At 47.0% G+C, this 22,140-nt stretch overlaps 1 protein-coding gene across 1 annotated transcript in view; it reads left to right on the top strand.

The window, feature by feature from the left end:
• The window catches only part of CDH13 (cadherin 13), a 961,236-nt gene that overhangs the window by 644,901 nt on the left and 294,195 nt on the right, over positions 1 to 22,140 (top strand). The gene's annotated exons all lie outside the window — the stretch shown is intronic.

The following is a 22,140-nucleotide window of genomic DNA, read 5'->3' on the forward strand; positions in this document are numbered from 1 at the left end:
CTCTCATCAATGAAGACAGGTTTACTGCCACCCCTACACAGCTGTTAGTGGGCCACACCTCACACAGTGTTCCATTATCTCCTAGAAGCCAGGCTATCTGGGGTTTCTTTGAAAATATAGTCTCTTATGGCTCACCTTCCAGTCCAGAATTCCTGTGGGGTGTGGCATGTAGAACAGACAATGTTTCATGGCATGACTTGCATCCCATAGGTATTAAGAAGGTAAAACATGTAAGCCTCAAATCGCACACAGGGCACCCCTTTCACTGCAGGCGTGTCCCATGCCTGGAGCCTCTTTGTTTTCTTGTGTCTTTTGTGGTGTCTAATACCTCTATTGTGACATAATACATACACGCTGTGGCTTGCCCACTTGAAATAGTAAGTTTGTGATTTAGAAGTATAGTCGTAAGTTCTACAATCACCACCTCAATCAACTGTAGAATGCTTACCTTTTGAATGAAATCATAGTACTGGACCGTCCAGCAGTCAAGAACTCATTCTGGTTCTGCAGAGGACCTCAGGATGGTTCTCAGCACATAGCTTAGAAATGCCTGGTACTCCAGTGCAGGGTATTGGTGCCCTCTTCTGGCCTCTTTGGGGACTGCACTCATGTGCACATACCCACACAGAAATAAACATGCATTCACATTTTTTTAAATATATATATTTAAAAAATGAAAACCCTGTGCTCATTGGCCATCTCTTTTCATTCCCCTGCCATCTCAAGTACTGGGAAAACAGGACTCTTACTCAATGGCTTTGCCTGTTCCGGACGTTTTCACAGGCATGAAATCATCTAACATGCTGGTGGTTTTTGTCCCTTTATAGAGATATTCTTAAGGCTTACCCACATCAGAAGTCTATTGGTACTTCAGTATTTTATATTCCTTAAGGATATTGTGATGAAGGAAAGGCCATCCAGAGATGGGGCCAACTTGGGATCCATCCCATGTGGAGGCACCAAACCCCAACACTATTACCGATGCTATGTTGTGCCTGCAGACAGACAGGAGCCTAGCATGGCTGTCCTCTGAGAGGCCCTACCAGCAACTGACTGAGACAGATGCAGATATTTAACAACCAAGTATTGCACTGAGTCGGGGACCCCTATGGGAGAGTTAGGAAGGACTGAAGGAACTGAAGGGGAATGCAACCCCATAGGAAGAACAAAAGCATCAACTAACCTGGACCCCCTTGGTCCTCCCAGAGGCTAAGCCACCAACCAAGAAACATACATGGGCTGCTTCATGGCCCCTGCTACATATGTAGCAGAAGACTTGATGCCCCAGGGAAGGGGGATGCTAGTGTGGTGGGGTGTGTGGGTGGGTGGGTAGGACAGCATCCTCTCAGAAGTAAGTGGAAGGGGGGATGGGCTGAAGAATTCTTGGAGGAGGCCCAGGAAGTGGGGTAACATTTGGAATATAAATAAAATTTAAAAATTAATAAAAAGAATATTGTGATGGGTGGATTTGGCTCATTTGCATTTCCACATGGTAATGTCACTGCATTTAATCTGTCCCTTCATATGTTGGTGGACAGTGCATAGTCACCACTCGGTGCTATTGTGAACAATGAACCCTGAGTATTCATGTGTAAGTGACCTCTGTGGACTTGATTTGTCTTGAGCGTATACCTGAAGACCTGTCCTAAAGCAGGTCTCTTCTAACCTTTTGAGAAATTCCCAGGTGATCCCCCCAGAGCGGCCGCGGTGTTTCTGCATCGCTGTCTGCAGCACACAAGCTGACCGATATCTCCACTCCCCATCAGGGCCCATTGTCTGCCTTCCATCCTGGCACCTCCCGGTGTGCAAACTGGCAGCTGAGCGTGCTTTTGGGTTGCTTTGGTTTTGCAAAATCTCCTTGCCTCTACAGAGTCCTTCATATTTCCATACAAATTCCAGAATCAACCTGTAGATTTCTGCTTGGGGTGGGGATGGGATTTTGATGAAGGTTGTATTGAATGGACACATGGATCTTTAACCTCTTGTCATTTGCATCCTGCAGGTCTGGGATCTCTGCTGTTCACTTATCCCCACCTATCTTATATGTCACTGCTATTACATGTCAAATATTCTTTTCTCTTTAGAAGGGATTTACTTTGCTTTTATTTATGTTGGTGTGAGCTTGTGTGCAAGTGTGCCCCTCGTGTGCACATCCTCCCCCCGCACTCCCCCATCAGGCCAGAAGAGTGACTGATGTGGGTGCTGGGAACAGACTCAGGTCCTCTGCAGGAACACCAAGGGCTCTTACCTGCTGAGACAGTTCTCTAGGTCTAGATTAAAATGTCTAAAATGTCCCCCATACTATTCGCTGCTGCAGCATGGATGTGAGCTTGACTGGTTTACACCCATCCATTCTGCCTTCGAGCCTCTCTGCTCTGCATCTTCCCTTCTATATGCACTTGACTCCGTTCTCCAATGCCCTCTCCATTCGGTAGCTTCGTGACATTCTCCGTCACCTTTTTCTCCTCTGTGGACAAAGATACCCAGGTCAAGCAAGAGGGCAGCTCACTCACTACCTTCTCCTTCCATTCTGCCCACTGAAAGCACATCTACATCTCCTGCTATGTTAACACTTTCCGAAGGCTGGGCTTCTTAACGCAAGCCAGGTATCTGTCTGCTGACACAGGGGATAATTTCAGGCGGCAGAGCGACGGACTGTTACTTTCACAGCTCTTTATTTGGAAGCCTAAGAAATGTCTGCCGTGTCAGTCTTGTGACCTGTCCACATCCCTCCCGAAAACTAGGTTAAATGCTAAGAGATACATTTAAAACACATTGAAAGGAAGAAGAGAGTACAGCAGGCAGGCACATTCCTGCGTAACCGAGTGTGGACACCCTTTTCGGGGTGTGAGATGTGGATCTCAGAAGGGCCGGGCCTCCAACATGCAGTCATGCAGAGTCTGCGTGACTCCGGGGACGCCAGCTGGATTGCAACCCTGGCTCACAGTATCTAAAGGACTCAATATCAACACAGTTTGGGTATTTGATCATTGGTAATTAGCCACGGCCCCACCCTGCGTGGAGTGCCTGCGTGGAGTGCAAGGGTGACTCTGGGGAAGGCAGGTGTCCCAGGCTGGAGGATGAGCACCCACCAGTGTGACCATTTAGGATATTTATCCAAATGTAATACATCATTAATACAGGTTTTAGGTGTCCAGCCATTAGCTCTGGATTATAGTCTATTAGTTTCTGTCTTTTTGTTAACATATAACTTATAAGAAGTGATTTATAGAAATAGGGGTTTCCTTTGGCTCCCAGCTGAGGAGTACAGTTCATTGTAGTGGGGAATGCATCCACAGCTAGGAAGCAGAGAGAGAAATGAATGGTCAACTCTCTCTTATTCAGCCACCTAAACCGCAGCCACCCATAGCCAGAGTGAGTTTCCCCTCCTCTGGTTGTCTCCCTGGAAACGCCTTTACAGACACAGCAAGATTTGTACCTCCTGGGTGATCCCACTCAAGTTGACACTGGAGATGAAACACATGTGAAGTGTGATTTGCACATGTGTGCTCACTCACACTTGGTGATGCTGAGTCTGGTGGGGGGGCATTTTACCCAAGATGACCATATTACTGAAAGATGAAATTGATCCAACCCAAGGCTTTGAGTTCAGTGTGGTAACTGAAACTTTTGACTCCTGTGCGGTGTTCCGAGTCTCAGAGGTTCTAGCTGTTATACCTGGGTACTGGGGAAAGCTTCCAGATGCAGTGTCTCCCCCAATTTGGTGCAGGAATATTCACATAGAAGTCTCCATGGTACTCCTCTCTTCTAGTCTTGGTAGATAAGGAGGCAGCTCATCTTAGTCCCCCATGGAGACCTGGCTGAAAATGTGGAGACAGAGGAGACAGATCACTGAGTGAAACAGCACCAACTGAAGGCACAGAGAGAAACCTTGCTTCCTGTGATATGGGACCAGAGAAGAGGGACAGCATATATATTCAGACTCACGTTGAAATTTTACATGCACAGAGGGGCAGAGGGGCACTGTCCCCGAATACCTGTCATCTCTGCCGAATCAGTCATCTGTGGCACCTATTTTAGGTTGGCTTTACTCGAAGCTCCAAAGCTGAAGTTGGGGGTGCTCAGACATTTCCTCGATATTAACCAAATGCTCGAAAAGTAGTATTTAAAGCATTCACCATGTTTATCAACATCCCAGTAAGAAACAGATGGCAATGCTAGGGTTAGAGAACCTAAGGGGGTGGGACTGGCTCACCAGCGGGCATTACAAAGGGACCTCAGGAGGTAAAGATAGCACTAATGTCATCCCAGGGCCTGGGCACTATGGGGACAGACTTATTTGGGAAGGGCCATTTGGGAAGCAGTATCTTTCTGGGGAGTGAACAAGAGACAAATAACCATGGCAACACAGGAGGGCATGCCCAATGGTACCCCACTCCCTCTCCTCATCCCCATCTCTAGCAAGAATTTAAAAGGTACCTGGGTCCATCAGGGCTAACTTCCATGGTCAGAAGCGGGAGCAGGACAGGTGGCCTGTGAAGGCCAAAGAGTGAGACTGCAGACGCCACGCACACAGGCAGCAGCCTTGCGGTATTTGCTCTGTGTACCTTTAAGCTGAGACTAGACCCAGGTGGACTGAATTAAGGGGAAGAAAAAGCCCTGGTCTAGTGCTTTAAGTTGCCAACTATAAAACTTTGGAAAACTCACTGTTACGCCCAGCATAAGCATGTCTACACTTTACCTGAGGTAGGCACCCCATTTCTCTGTCACTGTGGCACATGAACAACCGTGGAACCATCTAGAAGTTTCTAAGCTGCGTGTCAGTGCCTCCCAAGTTCTCAAAGATGGCCGCCTCTGAAAAACAGATGACCATGCCTAATTTTCATTCATGTCTTTCAAGAGAGCACATCTTGGCCCACGTGTGCTGTTCACCAATACCTGAGTAACCAAAGTAATGTCTACATGGAGAATACGCCCAACCAGGCTCTTCCTGGCTTGCACATTCTTCTTTGGACCATGGAAAGAGCATGAATTTGGCACTCAGGACTCCATCAGGATATGGGAGGATGCAGGTCAGCCAATTATTTCAAGGGTAAAGTTCAGTAAACGAACCCTTGGGGATCATGTGCACCCCTGTCAGCATCAGCTTAAAACCATCATTCTCTCTTCAAATGCATCCTTACATATGGGTGGCAACAAAAACTGGCTGCCTTCCTGATGTCCTACCTAGCCTCCTGCCTCCTACCAAACTCTGACTTCTCATATGAAGCCACCACCACCCTGAAACCTGCTGCCAGCCAGCCAGATGCCACTGAGCACGTTTGCATACTTCCATCATCAAATGAGCAGCCTGTGTTTGTGGGCACGCACACGTGTTCATGTGTCTGCGTGCATAAGCACATCTCTATGCATAGAGATAGATATCTATATTGATTAAATCACCTCATACATACGGATGAGTTTCTTTGTTATTGAGATTATAATAGAATGACATCATGTCTCATTTTCTCCTTACTCCTCCCAAAACTCCTCTCTCTAAACCTCACAGCCTCCTTCACTCTATACACACCCCTTAACTCTTAATCCCTTCATTTATTATGTGTATTCCTAAGTACAACCTGCTCAGTCTGTGCCGTGTTACACGTGTGTGTGTCTTAAGGGCTGACCATTTGGCATTAGATAACCGTGTGGTGGACTCCTCCCTGGAGAAGACTATTCCCCTGTCCTCAGCATCTCTTAGTTGCCTGTAGTACTTGAGGCCTCATTGTCTTTCTCCATCCACAGTAGCATGGCCTTTGCTGTCATCTTCTTCAGCTCCTGCTTGGGCAGCCATGTTGATGGGGCTTCTGAATTCCTACAAGGGACACAACCTCACAGGAAATTTTCAGTTTACTCCCTTGGCTCCTAAAATCTTTATACTCCCTCTTCCATGGTGATCCCCAAGTCTTAAGTGCAGGGGTGTTTTGTGGATGTCTCCACTGGGACTGGGCCCCATGCTCCTGCATTTTGATTGGCTCTGGTTTTCTGCAGTAATCTCCATCTATTTCAAAGAGAAATTTCCACGATGAAGAATGAAGACTATACTCCTCTGTGTGTATAAGGACAAATGTTTAGATGGTTGCTAGGTATTATAAATTGCTAGGTATAGTAAATTAGAGATTTTAGATTTCCCTCCAAGATTCGTGATGTCACTAGAACTACGTAGTTCGATAGGTTTCTAGAACCAGACATGATTTCCCTCTTATTGAGAAGATCTTAGGTCCAATTAGGGAGCCATTGGTTACAGACAAAGCATGTGTGTCTCTATTTCGTACTTAGGGATATTATGCCATAGTGGTCATTGTTGCAGTTCATAGGCACTATAGTTGGATAGGACCCCAATATTTGGAAGCTTGCTTGGCACCTTCCTATGCCATGAAAGCTATTCTTCAGGGAGGAGGTTTCAGGTCAGTTTCATCTCAGTGGCCTCTGGGCCCTGTGGCTGAAGTGTATTCCATCTTTAGAAATAGATCACCAACCGGTGCACAAGGTTGAGTCAACTCTCTTTACTAGAACTTTTAGGTGACGCAGTGAGGTAATAAATCAGCAGTTTAGCTTGCTAGGTAGGATGAAGAGCTGATAGATCCCTCTTCTAATTCCCTTTTATTCCATATGAGCAAGACAGAGCCCTCTGCATCTCCCCAGCCACAGCTCCCGTGCTGAAATTGGCTGCAACTCAGGCTCCAGATGAGCCAAGCAGAGAGAGCTGCAGAGTTGCTTGTGATCTGTTTACATTACAGAAGGGCCGTTAATTAGAAGGGAGCATGTTTCTTAATTAAGGAACAAATTAATTTTTAAAGAAGTGCTGAGACCCCCTTGGGTAAAGTCAGATGGGGGGAGCTCTCATCATGGGGTGTGTGGCTGGCTTATTCTTTGCAAAGAGGGTCTAGAACTGTCATGAAATCCCTAGTAGCAGCGTAGGAAAACAGTTGATATGAGCTAATGCATCTTAGTAGCTGGTGTCACAGGTAAGGGGGGGGCTATGCTGGGAACACTGGGGACACGAAGTGGATTAGGTAGGACTAATTCCAATCTAATGGAGCTCAGATGCACTGGAGGGGACTGGGTGGTGTGCTGTGTGTTTGATAAATCTGCTAAGTGAGTGAAAGGCCTGATGAACACTTGAGGGGAAAAAGCAAGTAAGGAAGTCAGGAAGGAGGGAAGAGAAAAGATGTAGAGAGGTCCCAGAAGGGGATGGACAGCTCAGCTTCATGGTAATCCTTCGTGGATAAATGGGAAGCTTGTTCCAAGCAGGAGGATCATATGAACAAAGGCCTGAATCACTAAGGTACCACAGACAAACATAGGAAGAGAGGGCATGACAGGAACTCAAGGACTGGAGAGGCCAGTGCGATAAGGTGCTGGACATGGATATATGCATTCTGATTCCTTGAGTAGGGCTGGAGAGATGGCTCAGAGGTTAGGATCTCTGGCTGATCTTGCGAGCTCCTGAGTTCAATTCCCAGCAACCACACGGTGGCTCACAACCATCTGTAATGAGATCTGGTGCCCTCTTCTGACCTGCAGGCACACAGGCAGAATACTTTATTACACATAATATATGTTATATATGTATGTATATATGTATGTATATGTGTATGTATATGTACATATACACTCATACATATACATATACATATACTGATACATCATATACATATACATCATATACATACATATATGTGTGTATATACATATAAACATTCCTTGGGCCAGGGAAAAGAAACTCAGCCAACCCCACAGGGTTGAAGCAAAAACCTCATGGGCTCCTTCAGCCTTCTGGAATAACTTTGTCTAGCTGCTTTAATTGTGTTTGCTGAGACTCTTACTCTGCTTGGTTCTGCCTTTCTGTTTGTTAGCTTTCCCCAGGGGACAGAAAACACAAAGGCCACCTGGCATTTCCCCTGCTCCCAAAAGCACCTTTGATGTGAGCACTATATCCCTATAACTTAGGTCAAGGCTTTAGGGTAACCTCTCTCAATTCAGTGTGAGCCGTTTGCCCATCGCTGAGTTCATATTCACAAGTGTGGGAGGCTCTAGAGAACCTGAGTCATATTCCCAAACTGTAGCCAGCTATGAGGGGACATGGTACGGGGTTCTTTGAATGTCAAGGACTAAGTGTAACAGGACAATGTTAGCCATGCTTCTGCCACCAAGAATGAAGGAACATCCACAGAAGAGAAGAAAGAAGGTCAGAGCCATGGTGGGCAGCAAGTATAATGGAGTATAATCATGTCTGAATTGGATCCACCTTATTTTGGCTTTAGTATGGAGAGCGGGCGGGAACAAGAAGAGAGCCATTGAAGAAGGACCAGGGTCGATCGAGGATCACTGAGATCCTGTGACTACCCTTGACTTTAGGTGGGGCAGCAACCACTTTAGGGGGACTATCCATGTGGTATGTATACATGTGTGTGTGTTCACAGGTGTGCAGGCACAACATGATGCTGGAAGGCATCAGTAGGAGTCCACATTATTGATTGAGGCAGGTCTCTCTCTGAATTCAGAACTCATTGACTTGCCTGGGGAGTGGCAAGCCTGCCTTGGGGGTCTCCTGTCCCTACTGTATGGCGACTAGGATTACAAGTGAGTCAACATACCCACTGCTTCCTTTACTGTGAGTCCTGAGGATCTGTGTCCAGTCCCCAAGCTTGCCCCGCAGTCACCTTAGCCCCTGAGTCAGTTCCTCAGCCTTAATAAGGACCCCTTCCATCTATGTGCTGTGGCCGAAGTGTGGCCAGACACATTCAGAACACGATCTGAATGAAAAAGACAGAAAAAGAGGGCAGGGAATGGACAACATGCCCAGGAAATGGCCAGGTGTCCTTAAAACGTGGAGGGAGGAGATTAAACTGAGTGCCCTCCCCCGACAGTCCAGCCAGCCCCTGCTCCCCACCTCTCTTGTCCTCCACTGTCTGAGGATATAAGCTGCAGATCGAAGATCAACTGTCACGCTCTGTGGGGTGCTTTCTAATGGATCACAGGGACTAGGGACCTGATGGTCATCTTTCAAGTCTCTTTATTTGCCCACTGGAGATGAGAGTCTTTTCCAGCAAACCCAGGCTATAATGTAAAAATGAAACAGGAGCAACCGGCTGGAGAAGCGAGAGATGTGTAACAGTGATCCAGCCCATGGGCTTCCATTTCTCCTGCCTCGTCTAAACTCCCATGGGATGTCATTTGTCAGGAATGGTCACCAGAAATTGTATTCCTACATGTCCGCAGAAGAAGTGCATTTGAGAAAAGACAAAAGGCAGGAGAGGCACTGGCTGCTCTTTCCAGGCTGTGACATCCTGGGGACACTCGACAATCAGCTGGTCAAGATGCTTTGCAAGAGGTAGAAAACAAAGGCTAAGGGTCTTGCTCCCTGGATAGATTGCTTGTCAAGCATATCTGGCTTCCATAAAGCAGATGTGGAGTCCACATCTGGCACACCAGTACTCAGGAACTAGATGCTGGAGGATCAGAAGTTCAAGGTCACCTTTGTTTACAGGCCAGCTTTGCTACATGGGTCCTAAATTCACAAACAAAATAAAGCTAGAAAACTGAGTCCCCCCAGGACAGGAGAATTTTGAGAAGAAACAAGAAAGAGCATTGGGGTTTTGGTTTAGAAAAAGAAGGTATGTAGAAGACTGAGAGCAAAGGGTTGGGCTGGTCCGTGATGCTCTGTAAGTCCCAAAGCCATCCATGGGGTTTGGGAAGGAGCCCTGTTCATGCTGGTGGCAGTAGCAACAGCAGAGCCACCCCAGCCCTGCCTTGTGGGGGTGGTGACATGGTAGTAGAGCATTCACTCTAATCCCTGAGGCCACCATAGGTACAGACACCACCAGGGGTCACAAGAAAGTGGCTGACAATCCTTGTGCTGTATCTGGAAGCCATCAGACAAGGAGTGGAGCAGCTGTTATCCAGCCCTTCCCTTTCAGCCCGCAGAAGGCCTCCTCCAATGAGAGAGGGCTTTCTTAGCAAGACTTACCAAAAGAGGCTTGTCTCATGGCTGTGTTTGAAGCAGTATCAACTTGCACAGTGAAGTAATTTTCTTCTACTTATTCATGCGTTTCTTGTCTTCAACAAGTGGGTAGGGATGCGACTGTGTGCCTGTTCCTGTGGACTGTGTCCTATAGCTCAGAGCAGTTTGTATATTCTGAGTCCACTCCGGCTGGACTTGAATGCCTTCAAGATACAATCCCAGGCAAGCTGCTTGACCTCTGTGTGCATTGGTTTCTTCCTGTCTTCCACTGTACCATCAGCTTCAGGATGCCGGTTAGGATTCCTGCAGTTTATTCTGTGGCTATGAATGTGTGGCAGACACTGAGGAAATGTGTTCAGCCCTGGGATTTGTTGTGATGGTTACCAAAGGGTCGAAAGCACCATAACGCAACCTGGGACCCAGTCAGTACAGTGTAACCAGTGTCTGAATCTCATATTGCTGTGGTTTTCAGCCAGAAACCTAAGGGAATGTTTCATATAATAATTGCCAAGCCAGGTCCCTCCAGCTTAGCACAGTACATATGCATGTGCATGTTCATGTGTATGTATATGTATGTGCATGTGTATATTTACATATGTGTACATATGTGTATACTTACATATATGTATATATGTATATGTGTGTACATATATTTACATATACATAAATATATCTCCATTTGCCTGCTTATGTAGTTGCCAACATACAGGTGCTAATCTTTGTTAGCACAGTTACCTATAGTTTTTTTTTTCTAAGTAGTTTTCTTTTCTCTTTAATCTGTCTTATTGGCAGTTACTCTAAGCTACTTTTTAATCCGAAACTCTCAGAAATAGAAATTGTGAACCTCAGCCAAACTGAAGATCACCTGTCTTAGGGTAGCACTGACCTCAAGGGTCAGACACTTATTATTCATGAGAGGCCGCCGTGTGTCCAAAACCCTACTGGGTTGTGCAGTGCCTGGTCTGTTCAATTTCTACTGTGGCATTTGGCAGACAGTCCCTCAAAAGCACTACCTGGATAGGTGGGGAACAAGATGTCTGCATAGACAAGTGACTGACCTGTTAATCCTGAAAATGTCTCAGCCCAGGAACCGCTTGTACAAGGCTTGGGCTGATCAGCCTGTTATGAACACACCTGAGAGTTCATCTGCCCAACCTATGTTTTCCCACTAGAAGTACAGCGGGTCCTGTGAGCATTTTCAAATACCCCTCTGTAAGAGGCATAGCACATCTGTTCATTTCCTTTATGATCCGTCTTGTCAACAGCCTTCTGGAAATAAATTAAGAGCTGCACACATAGAGTCTAGAAGCTGAGGCAGAAGGATGATGAGTTTGACACTACATAGCAAGACCCATCTCAGAGAGAGGACACCTACTCAGTTGTGCAAGTGGAACCTTGGGGCTGTTCATCGCTGCGGTGCTTAGGAAGCAGTTGAGAGAAATGGCCTAAATGTGCCTGGGTAGCGGAATGGCTAATATCGTTCAAAAATGCAAACATTAGCTGTTATTGAAGGGAACGAGGCAAAATATTTTATTTATACATCAATCCTAGTGGTTTATAGAAGCACTTTATTGAGAGAGCACTGACGTTCCCATGAACACATTTATGTTTATATACACAATCAAGCGATGAAGCTGGAGCTCACAAGCAAAAAACCCCCGCCAAGTTACAGTGCATTCCGTGATGGTTTAACACTCTTCTCATCCCTGTGGCCGAGTACCCAACAGGAAGCAGCTCAAGAAAGCAAAGCTTCTTTTGGCTGGTTGTTTAAGAAGAGATAAAATCCGCCATGCTAGGGGAAGAGGGCGTGGAGACAGGAGCATGCAGCAGCCGGTCTCCTAGGGGCAGGAAGTAGGGCCAGGCTATCACATCTCAAGGGCCACCTCCTGTCGCTCACTTCTCCCATCTGAGTTCCCTCTCTTAAAAGTCCCAAAGCTCTCCAAAATAGTGCCATCAGTTGGGCCTCAAGTGTTTGAACATCTGAGTTTATGGGGGCACTTCACATTCAGACGGTGACGATGAGGAGGAGGAGGAGGAGGATACCCCCGGGATGGCTCAGTGGTTATGAATGCTTGGTGCTCTTCCAGAGGACCTGAGCTCAGACCCCAGCACCCACATCAGAAGGCCCATGACCTATGCCTGCAACTCCATTCATACACACACACACACACAATAACAGTAAGGTAACTATTTTTAAAATGTAAAGTAACAATATATAGTATCATTCTTCGAAACCGTGGATTTCCCAGCAACTGTGAGGGATTTGGAAGGTTACCCTGTCAACATCTGTGGTGGAGCTGGCAAAGGTTAAGAAGGACTAGACTGGTACTGACTGTGGTTAAAGGGACTTCAGCCTGATGTGTAACACTGTAGCTCTTTTAATAAAAATAAAGACAAAGCAAATGTAACAAAGAGTGAACAGCTGGGACTCCAGATGGCCAGCATGGGATTTCTGTTATTGTTCTTTGTGCTGTTCTGTGTTTACTTAAGATTCTTTAAAAAAAAAATAGTTAAAATGAAATAAAAAGAAGAAAGGAAGTTAACAGTCCTTGGTTAGTGTCAGATTCATCCTTTTTTGACTAACTCCAGCGTTTTTAATTTTTATTTTGTTCTTCTTTCCTTTTCTGAGGGTGGAGGCATGGCAGGTATAGAGACCCCCATGGCTCCGCTTAATTTAGGAAAGGTCTCAGCAGCAGGAAACTGACGCCTACAATTAACAGCAGGAAGTTTGTTTGTTTGTCTGTTTGTTCCTCCCATGAAACAAAACAGCTGGAGAGGGGTGGGGCAGTCTCTAAATGTCACTCAAGCCCCAGGACTGCCACCTGTTTTTGCACATGCCTCTATGCTCAAGGTTACTTCATGGTTAGAATGGGCTGTGGGAACACCACGTTCTTGTTAGGTTAGCACATACATAGAATGCTAACTGAGGCAGGAAGATCATAAATTTGAAGTCAGCCTAGGCTACATACATAGCAAGACCTTGCTCAGAGGAAATGATACCAACTCAATTAATACATTCTGAGACAAAGATGTTGATCAGTGTAGTGCTTGGAAAACAATAGCTGCAAACAGCCTAGATGTGCCTAGATATCCCAAACTACATGCTAAGCCTGGAGTGCCTTCCCTTCCCCAGAGAATCTCAGCTTAGAGCTCATTGGCTAGAATGAGTCATGGGGCCACATAGCTGCAAGGGATCCAGGATGGACTATTTCACTGGTGTATCTTATCCGATCATTTTTCTCTAGCCCTGCCCCAGAACTGTGCATATCTTACCTGCCCTCCCCCATTCTCAGAGATAAGTACCATTGTCCTCAACTCTGTAGGTAAATAACTGTGCTCATGGCCATTAAAAAAATATCTAATTTGGGGGTGCTGAGAAGATGATGCGGTACATAAGAACACTTGCTGCACAAGCATGGGGACCTAAGTTTGGATCCTCAGAATGCACGTAAAGCTGGGAAGGGTGGGCTGTATCCATGATTCCAGTGCTCCTGTGGTGGAATGGAAGATAAAAATCAGAGAATCCCTAGAAGTATGTTGACCAGATAGCTGGGGATTCATATCTGTGAACAAGGGAGAATGTGTCAAAACAAAAGTAGGAACCAGTGCCCAGGGTTGCTCTCTGACCTCCACATATATACAACCACACTCATACACACACACACACACACACACACACACATATGCACACACAAAAGGGGGGATGTGGAGAATTTTTACTGTTCTGTGCAGCACAAGCCTCCTTTGCTGCTGACTTCTAATGTTCACTTTTCCCATTTGCCCTGCGTGCCAGCCACGCCCTCAGCTTCAGCCAGCAGCCCACACTTGCAGTTTGCCTGCAGTCCCAGCTTTCCCTTCCCCTCACCTGCCTTTTGTGCCTATGCTGAAGTTGCTGATACCCAGCAGCCCTGTCTGTGTAAGGTCCTAAACTTTACTAACTGTAGGGACAGTGATTTCCCATAAAGATGCACTCAGCCACCACTCTGTGAGTCTTATGAACTGAGAGCACAGCAGCCAGCCTCCTGTGGACCCTGCCATGCTGTTCCTTGGAAGCATCGGTCTTTAAATGATTAGATTTTGACATGCCGCTTCCCTTTTCTCCCATCAGCAAGCCACAGCCATCATTCCCACCAACTCATCTCATATCACCACCATAGCTCCAACATCCAACCATGCTCTCGAGAAAGCTCACCCAAGTCTTCCTTTCAATCATCTGGCCAAGTCAAGCACCTACCCCCCCCCACACACACACAGAGAGAGAGAGAGAGAGAGAGAGAGAGAGAGAGAGAGAGAGAGAGAGACGCACGTGTTTAGAATTAATAATCTGAAATCAGCCAACAGGCAGTAGCATACCTCCCCTAACTGGATCCAGCGACGTAATCACTGAACACAGCCACTGGCTGGCTGGCTTTAACTTTGCAGAGGAGAGACGTGTGCCTAATGAGGAGTTTCATATGCATGAATTCACCATGGAAAGAGCTTTAGGATTCGGATGCAGGTGCCTCCTGCCGTCCCTCTCTGCCTGCGCATTTATTCACTCACTCTCCCTGTTCCTTACTTCATCAGAGCTTCTGTAGACTCAGGAACATCCCTCTGCCATCTGTGGCCCTAGAAGCAGAGCCCTGTGGTCCTGACAGTGACCTATTGTTTAACTGTGCTAAATTCCTGGGCTTTCTCACAACACCTGCACTCTTGTGCGTGGTGGGAAAATGCTACCTCTCCCATAGCAGAGATGGCCTGAGATAAAATGGTCCCGAGGTGGGGCTAAAGCTACCACGATACCCAACAGACAGACAGTAGCATCCTTCCATGGCCACATTTCCACTATGACTTCAACCGGTTTATGCAGTGTGTTCAGGGCCCTGGGTTAGTTGGGAAATTCATGAAAGAACTTTATTCTAAGATCATTTCTGTCAATGTAAAAAACTCAGAATACTCACCAGGAACAGGAACAAGAGGTAGTTGATTCTGGAGCTAAAAGAAGCAGGATCCTAGCCCAGGATCATAGCTTTGAGTTCATAAAGGTCCCAAAGTCCTTTCAGTGTGCTAACAGATTTATGATGTCTTTGTAGTAACAGGACAAGGAGAGCCTTCAAGCAGGACACTAGTTAAATGCATTTCCATCTACGGGTCTAAGATAACCCAAAGATCATTCAACTTCGAACTTATACCAACTTCATAACCACTGAGGCTCAAATGTTCCACTGCTTCTGAGAATTAAGTTTCCAAATCTGGGAACTAAGTTTTAAGGCAGAATGAGAATGTTCACAGGCTACTCTCACAGATCCTCAGCCATTCACACTGGCCCCACACACCCTATGTCCTTTGAGACCTTAGAGACACCTCCACATCCCTCAACACTCCTCTATGTGACTTCCAGAGAGAGATGCTGTCATAGATGACCTTCATGTTGACCTCTATGCCATGGTACCAGCACTGGTCCCATGTCCTCATCCAACCTGCATATCAGGTCACATAGAACCAGGTATCCAGTGATGGCTCAGCAGTGGCTCGATTTAATTTTTGGTCCACGGTTCCACCCAGTGATGCTAGGGTTTGTCACCTGGAGTTTTTTGACCCCCACCCCCCTTTGCCTCACTTGGACACATTTGGTAAGCTCTGAAGACATGTTTTCTTGTCTCTGTTGCTGAAAATAACATTGGCATATGGGGCTCAAAAACAAAAATCACCGCCAACCATCATACAAGTAAGCAAGATACCACCTAGGAGTGCCCAGTATTGGCATACTAGGGATCTGAAGTTGGGAGCCTTGGATTGTCCAGGTCACACCTGGTACCATCCGCCTGTAGTCACCTCCTTTCCTCACACATCAGTGAGCTTCCTCTGGACCGCAGCTCCTCACACACATACACCCAGTGGACTTTGGGTGAAGAGGGCCTTCTATTCTAGTTTACCCACTGTTTGCTCAGAAGTAGGTCACACAGTCTAGTCAGGAAAGCAACAGAAATGCTGGCGTTTTTATAAGGTCATTTGCCGGAAGGCAAGGAAGCCAAACCTCATTCAGACCTCAGGAGAGCCAGGTCCGTATCCTGCGGGGTGGGGTATCCTGGTTAGTGTAAACTGTCAACTTGACAATTGTAATCACTAAAAAGAGCTTCAGTGAAGTACTATCTAGATCAGGTGTGCCTGAGAGCATGTCTAGGGAAGGTTGTCTGCCTTACAGAAAGCACCACTTCATGGGCTTGGCCCCAGAATATGCAACAGTACAGACAGCTGACCTCGTGGAAGTGGCAGGAAAGCAGGAAGCCTGGGTGTGTCCGTTTCTCTCTGCTCTCGGCTGAGATGTGCTGTGACTAGCTGCTGGAGTGCCTGCCACATGCCACAACCTGGATGTATAAGGCAATTGCCTTCAGTGAGAGTGTCATTGTCATTGTGACCAAAGGGAGTTAGCACCGGCTTCTGCACACTGAAGCTGCCTCCCTCCTCTGCCTTTGTGTTTGTAGTGAGAGGGGTTTTTTTTTTGGGAGGGGTGGGGGGAAATAGCAGAGGACATGGGACAGGTGGCTAGCCAGATAGTCAAAGTCCTTCATGCCACTCTGGACCAATGGTGACACCCTTTAATCCTGTCTCTACTTGGAACCACTCAAATGCACACAACTGTCGTTTATGTTAGGAGTGAGGAAAGCAAGTCAAGGTAGGGGGGTCAGCTGCTCAACAGCAGCGACATTTACTCAGGAGAAGTGCTACAGAAGGTGGCAGTCTCTAGGAAGAACTAGGGCCCCTCCCCACACTTACACACTGGGGTACGTATAAGGCTGGGTAAAAGATTGTTATGTGGGGTATTGGGGAGTTGCAATGTTTTAGGTCAGCCTTTACTGAGGTGGCCAGAGAACCATAGGAGCTGAGGTTGAGGCTGGACCACCCTTTGCCACACAGGATATTTTAGTTGGCAGCTGGGCAAGGAGGTCAGGGCATCTGCTAAGGGGCGGGGGGGACAGAACAGCATAACTGAAGGTAACAATGTACAACTGTTATATCTACTATCTGCAAGTCACATGAGCCAGGGACTATTATTTGCACGGAACATCCAGCTTCTTAGAAATGGCCTGGCAAGTAGTATATGCTCAGTAAGTATTTCCAAGCATCTAAGTGTGTGTTTATCCTCATCGAGTGCTTTGGGTTGATGATCAAACCTGGGCAGCTGGCAGACACCAGCCAGCTCCCAGCCCAGGCAGCCCCACCCGTGTGGGAAGCGTAATGGGTCATGAAATTGCATCCGTTAGCATGCAGACAAGTATACATATATTTTGCAAACATTTCACTATACACAGATACGGGACCCAAAGACGAAAATTTTGAGGCAGCAGCTGGAAGTATTAGAGGAAATGAGAGGGGAACATTGTTTCCATTAAGTAGTGCTGAATTTTGCAACAGAGTAACATCTTCAAGTTAATTCCGAAAAACGTCCACCTCATTAGGCAGATGAGGCGTCCTGTGATTTGGACTCCCATGCAGAATAACCCAGTGATAGATGGGGTGCCCGTTGTAATAACTTCCAGATTACAGCTCCTTCTTTTGCAAAATTGCTACCAGCAAGGTAGCTCAGCCACCTTCAGGGAGAAATCAGTTATGCTGAGAGCAAAAACAAAAAAACTAAGCCCTAAGGAAATGAAACTGCATGATACTGTAATGTCTATGCAGAGAGCTGCCCTCCTCCCTCTGGTAGCTAGTCTTGAACTCTAGAGCATGTTCTCTTGGTCACTTCCAGAAGTGGAAGCAGGATAAAGGAGGTGATGATGTTGGGCCCTTTTCTGATATGTGTGTAGGGTGGTGGGAGTGGGGGTTTATGTGTTAAGTTGTGCACAGATACATGTGCGTGTGTGTCTGTCAGTGTGCAAGTGTGTGCATGCATTTGTGCATGTGTGTGCATGTGTGCATGTATGTGTGCATGTACATTTGGTGTACGTGTGCATGTGTATTCATGTGCATCTGTGTGTAGGCCAGCTGTTGACATCACTTGTCTTCCTTGGCTACTTCTTAAGATAAGGTCTTTCACCGTGCCTGGAGCCGATCAGTTCAGAGACTGTTGGGCTTTTCCCATCTCTGTGCATGAGCCTGTAAGGCCATGCCTCACTTTCTATATGGGTACCACGAGTTCTCATTCATGCACTGCGAGCACTTGCCTGACTGAGCTCCACTTCCCCTGGTCCCCACACTTCAGTCGGTCTCTCCAGGTATGCAACAGGTCACATCTTTTCTCATTTTGGTGAGAACTAGTCACAAGCAGGCTGCAGGGGTTTGGAGAATGCAGGACTCACTGCTCAGCTCCATTCCCCAGCCTCCGAAGTAGGGTATTGAAGGATGTAGCATCCTTGTTCTGAATAGACACTTCCCTCCTGGTCAGATTTGTAACATTGTCTAATTTTATGAAGAATTGTACATTTGTTGGAAAACAAGTAATAGGAACCCAACCTTGCTGGATTAGACTACTTGGAAGTTATTTGGAAGTCTACTGAGGTTGACTCAAACTTGAAATGTCAGAGCTTGGCTCAATACCCTTATTTTAACCTTTTCCTCAAGATGATAAGATGGTAGTCTTAGCTCTGGTCAGCACATCTACATTCACAGGAGAAAGAAGAGGAAGTAATTGCCACTCTATCTTTTTCTTTTCATCTGGAAAACAAGAGACTTCCTCATGAATGATTTCTGCCCCTCTGGCTCCCTGGGCAGATCTATGCTCTGCGGCCACCAAATGCCTAAGCAGCAGCAAGTTCAGGGAAGAAGGCTCTGCTGTGCCTTGCGTTTGAAGGCATCCAGTCCATCCTGGCACAGTAGGCTTGGTGGCAGGAACCCCTCAAACCAGTTGCAACAGGAGCATGAGGCTGCTGCTCACTGGATAGACCTGGAAGCAGAGAGAAGACAGGACTCTGGGTGAGGATATGTCTCTCCTGGTCTACTCCCCAGGGACCCACATGTGCTCCATCTAAGTCCCACCCCCTACAGGTTCTGAAATCCTCAAAACAGCACCACTAGCTAGGAAACAGCTGTTTAAACTTGGGAGTCTGTGGGGGGACATTTCATATAAAAGCATACATACCGCTGGTTGCGATGGAGAATGGGAAATTAAACACTTGTTGTCTTGGACTCTCTCACGGAACAGGACGGGGGAAGGGCAGAGGTCAGAAATAGGTGTCAGGTCAACCAGGCCCCAGCATCTGCCTCAGAACCCTATCCAACCAAGTGTCACTGTGCACTTGGGAAGGCATGGCATCTCTGGCTTTGCTCACCTAGCACTGCGGTCTTCTGACTTCTGTATCCTACAGTTCCTCAGGCTAAGTGCTCTCTCTGCCTTATATAGGGAGAAGGCTTGGGCTCTGGCCTGGGGAAGCCTGCACTGACAGCTCACAGCCCATGACTCCACTCCATCCTGGCTGTTGACTGTTTTCCAAGTCAGTGCAGTTCTGGAAGATTCTGGGGACTCAGAGGGGGCTCACCATGGGTATCGGCTCTCGGATGTGTTTTATTGATTGAGGATTAGAAGGGAAGTTATCCTACTGCAGAGTCAGGCTGCTTAGTGCAAAGTCTAAAACAAACGGTCAGAACGAGCCTCTTCCTTAAGTAAACCAAGAACTCAAAGAGGCAAGAGCAGGTGGACAGTCTCGCTAAGAGCTGGGGAACCGGCTGTTGGAGGCGCTGTGATGCGTTTCTCTACATCTTGTCAGAAGGCTGGTTCGTGGTGGGCACGTACCACGCATGGCTGATGATGTCCTGCCTCGAGTGTGGCTCCAGGAGTGGACAGAGGAGACCACGGAGGAAGAAATTACAATTGAGAAATATCTCAGGATCCCCACCCCCACCCCTGTGAGAGCAGCCGGCACTTTTCGACTTGAGGTTCCCTGGGCTTAGAGTTCACATAGCACGTCACAGGGAAGGCTCCATATTATTTTCACACAAAGAAGTTGAGCGTTCAAAGGTTCAATGTGTTGAGCAGTGTGTGTGTATGTGTGTGTATGTGTGTGTATATGTGTGTGTATGTGTGTGTATGTGTGTGTATGTGTGTATGTGTGTGTGTATGTGTGTATGTGTGTGTGTATATGTGTGTGTATGTGTGTGTATGTGTGTGTATATGTGTGTATGTGTGTGTGTATGTGTATGTGTGTATGTGTGTGTATATGTGTGTGTATGTGTGTGTATGTGTGTGTAGGTGTGTGTGTGTGTGTGTGTGTGTACCTTGGGGGCCATTTCTCATGTACTTTCCACTTTTTGAGACAAGGTTTCTCATTGGCCTAGGGCTTTCCCCAGTTATCCAGACCTGGTAGCCAGCGAGCTCCAAGGATCTCCTTGCCTCCATCTGTCATAATCTTACCATTGCTGGGTTTGCAAGCACACACCGCCACCTTCACACGGGATGTGTGGCCCGCACGGTGGCATAGCAACAGAGACTGGTGGATCTCTGTGAGTTCTTGGCAACATGGTCCCCACAGTGAGACATCGTCTGGGAAAAAGTAATTATAGGAATTTAGAGAAATAAAAGAATGAGAAACAAAAAAAATAAGAACAGAAACACCAGAGCTAGGCTGTCTCGTGTGAACTGCCAATCTCCCTCTGGTCTGAGTAGCTGCTCACTCAGGTCAGCTGGGTATGTGTTAAGCTGAACTGGGCCCTGCTTTCACACCTGCCTCCCTGTTAAAACTCTAAAAATGAAATATTGTTGTTTTCTTCATTTGAACAAAAGTATTATGTACCTTCTTCCATCAAACCCAAGCTCCAGGCCAGGCCTTCACAGCCCATCCCTTATCCTGTGGTGGTGTAATGCCTTCTCACTGACACCGTGCTCGCTGTTTCCCCACAGTAGCTGGAGGCTACTGTGTGTATTCTGCAGAGAGCCCTGTGTGCATTTCAGCCGCCCTCCTCCTGGGTCCATCCTAAGCTGCACAGACAGACAGATGCAGGAGCATTTCTGAGCTGCTGGGTTTCAGATCCAGCTTTGAAGACTTTCTGGAACGCTCCATTTCTAGCTCCCCCACCTCCTGGATTGCTCCCCAGGTCAGGTTGTCTCCATGGAGTCTGACTCCCAGAAAAATTCCAGCCATTGCTTCCCAGACTTCGGATCACCTATACTGCTGTTTTATTTATTGGTGTGAATTTGTATACACAGAGATAGGGTTCATAATGATGTGTTAGATGGAATCCTTCCTTCCATCCTTCCTCCCTCCCAATCTTTCTTCCATCCATCTTTCCTTCCTTCACTCCCTTTTTCCCCATCCTCTTCTCTTTTGCTCTCACTCTTTTGGGGGACATTTCTTGAACACACGAGGCATGCACCAACTCTAAGCAATCCTTCTGCCTCAGCTTCCCATGTGCTAGGATTGCTGATTCTCATTCCTCTTATACCCAAATGGTTCTTCTTTAATAAAGAATATCACTGCACAGCACACCACACTACTATAGAAATGTAGAAATTCATACTGGCCGGGGAAAAAATCACCCAGAAATTACAGCTGACCACGATGTCATTGCGGACGCTCTCTCTCCCTCCATGGCCCAGGCTAACTTAACCTCCTTCTTCTCCTGCCTTCCCAAGTGTTGGGTTACGCGTGTTTACAACTTTACCTGGGGCCCTTACAGCTATTTTTCTAGGTGCTTTTGGTGAGCACACATCTGGACACAGAAATATTTGCCATTTCCTCTGCTGGGAGATTGGGTTATCTTAGAGCAATTCTTTTCACAGAGTGATACCCACAGGCCATGCACTCCTTCATTTCACCCCACACCCCACCTCCCCACCCCACCCCCCCACCCCTGGCACAAAGGACCAGGGTATCTTAACTCTTTCCACGCCACACGTATGTCCCTCTGTTTTCTCCTGGAGGGTGTTTTCCCTAGGCTCAAGCTTGCCCATTGTCAAAACTAATCCAAGAAAGGAGGAGCCTAGCCCTAGTGAGGGTTTCCATCATTTTGACCACCCACGTGGTCCTTGGCTGAGAGTCCATTCAGGAACAGGAGGGAAGCCAGACCTTGTCCTAAATCCTCACCCCAGGAGGCTGCCTGGTTTCTCAGTCTCCAGGATATATCCCAAGCACCCTGGCTTCTCTTCATTCAACAAAGGCTGATGTGCAGGTGGGGGTGGCTGCTGCTTTGTCCACACCCCCCTTGGGTTTTTCTGCAGCCTGATCTCTACTCACTGGCTGCTTCTATTTGTTAGGCAATGT

This window comes from Micromys minutus, assembly GCF_963924665.1.
Source record: "Micromys minutus genome assembly, chromosome: 24".
NCBI classification, from domain to species: domain Eukaryota; kingdom Metazoa; phylum Chordata; class Mammalia; order Rodentia; family Muridae; genus Micromys; species Micromys minutus.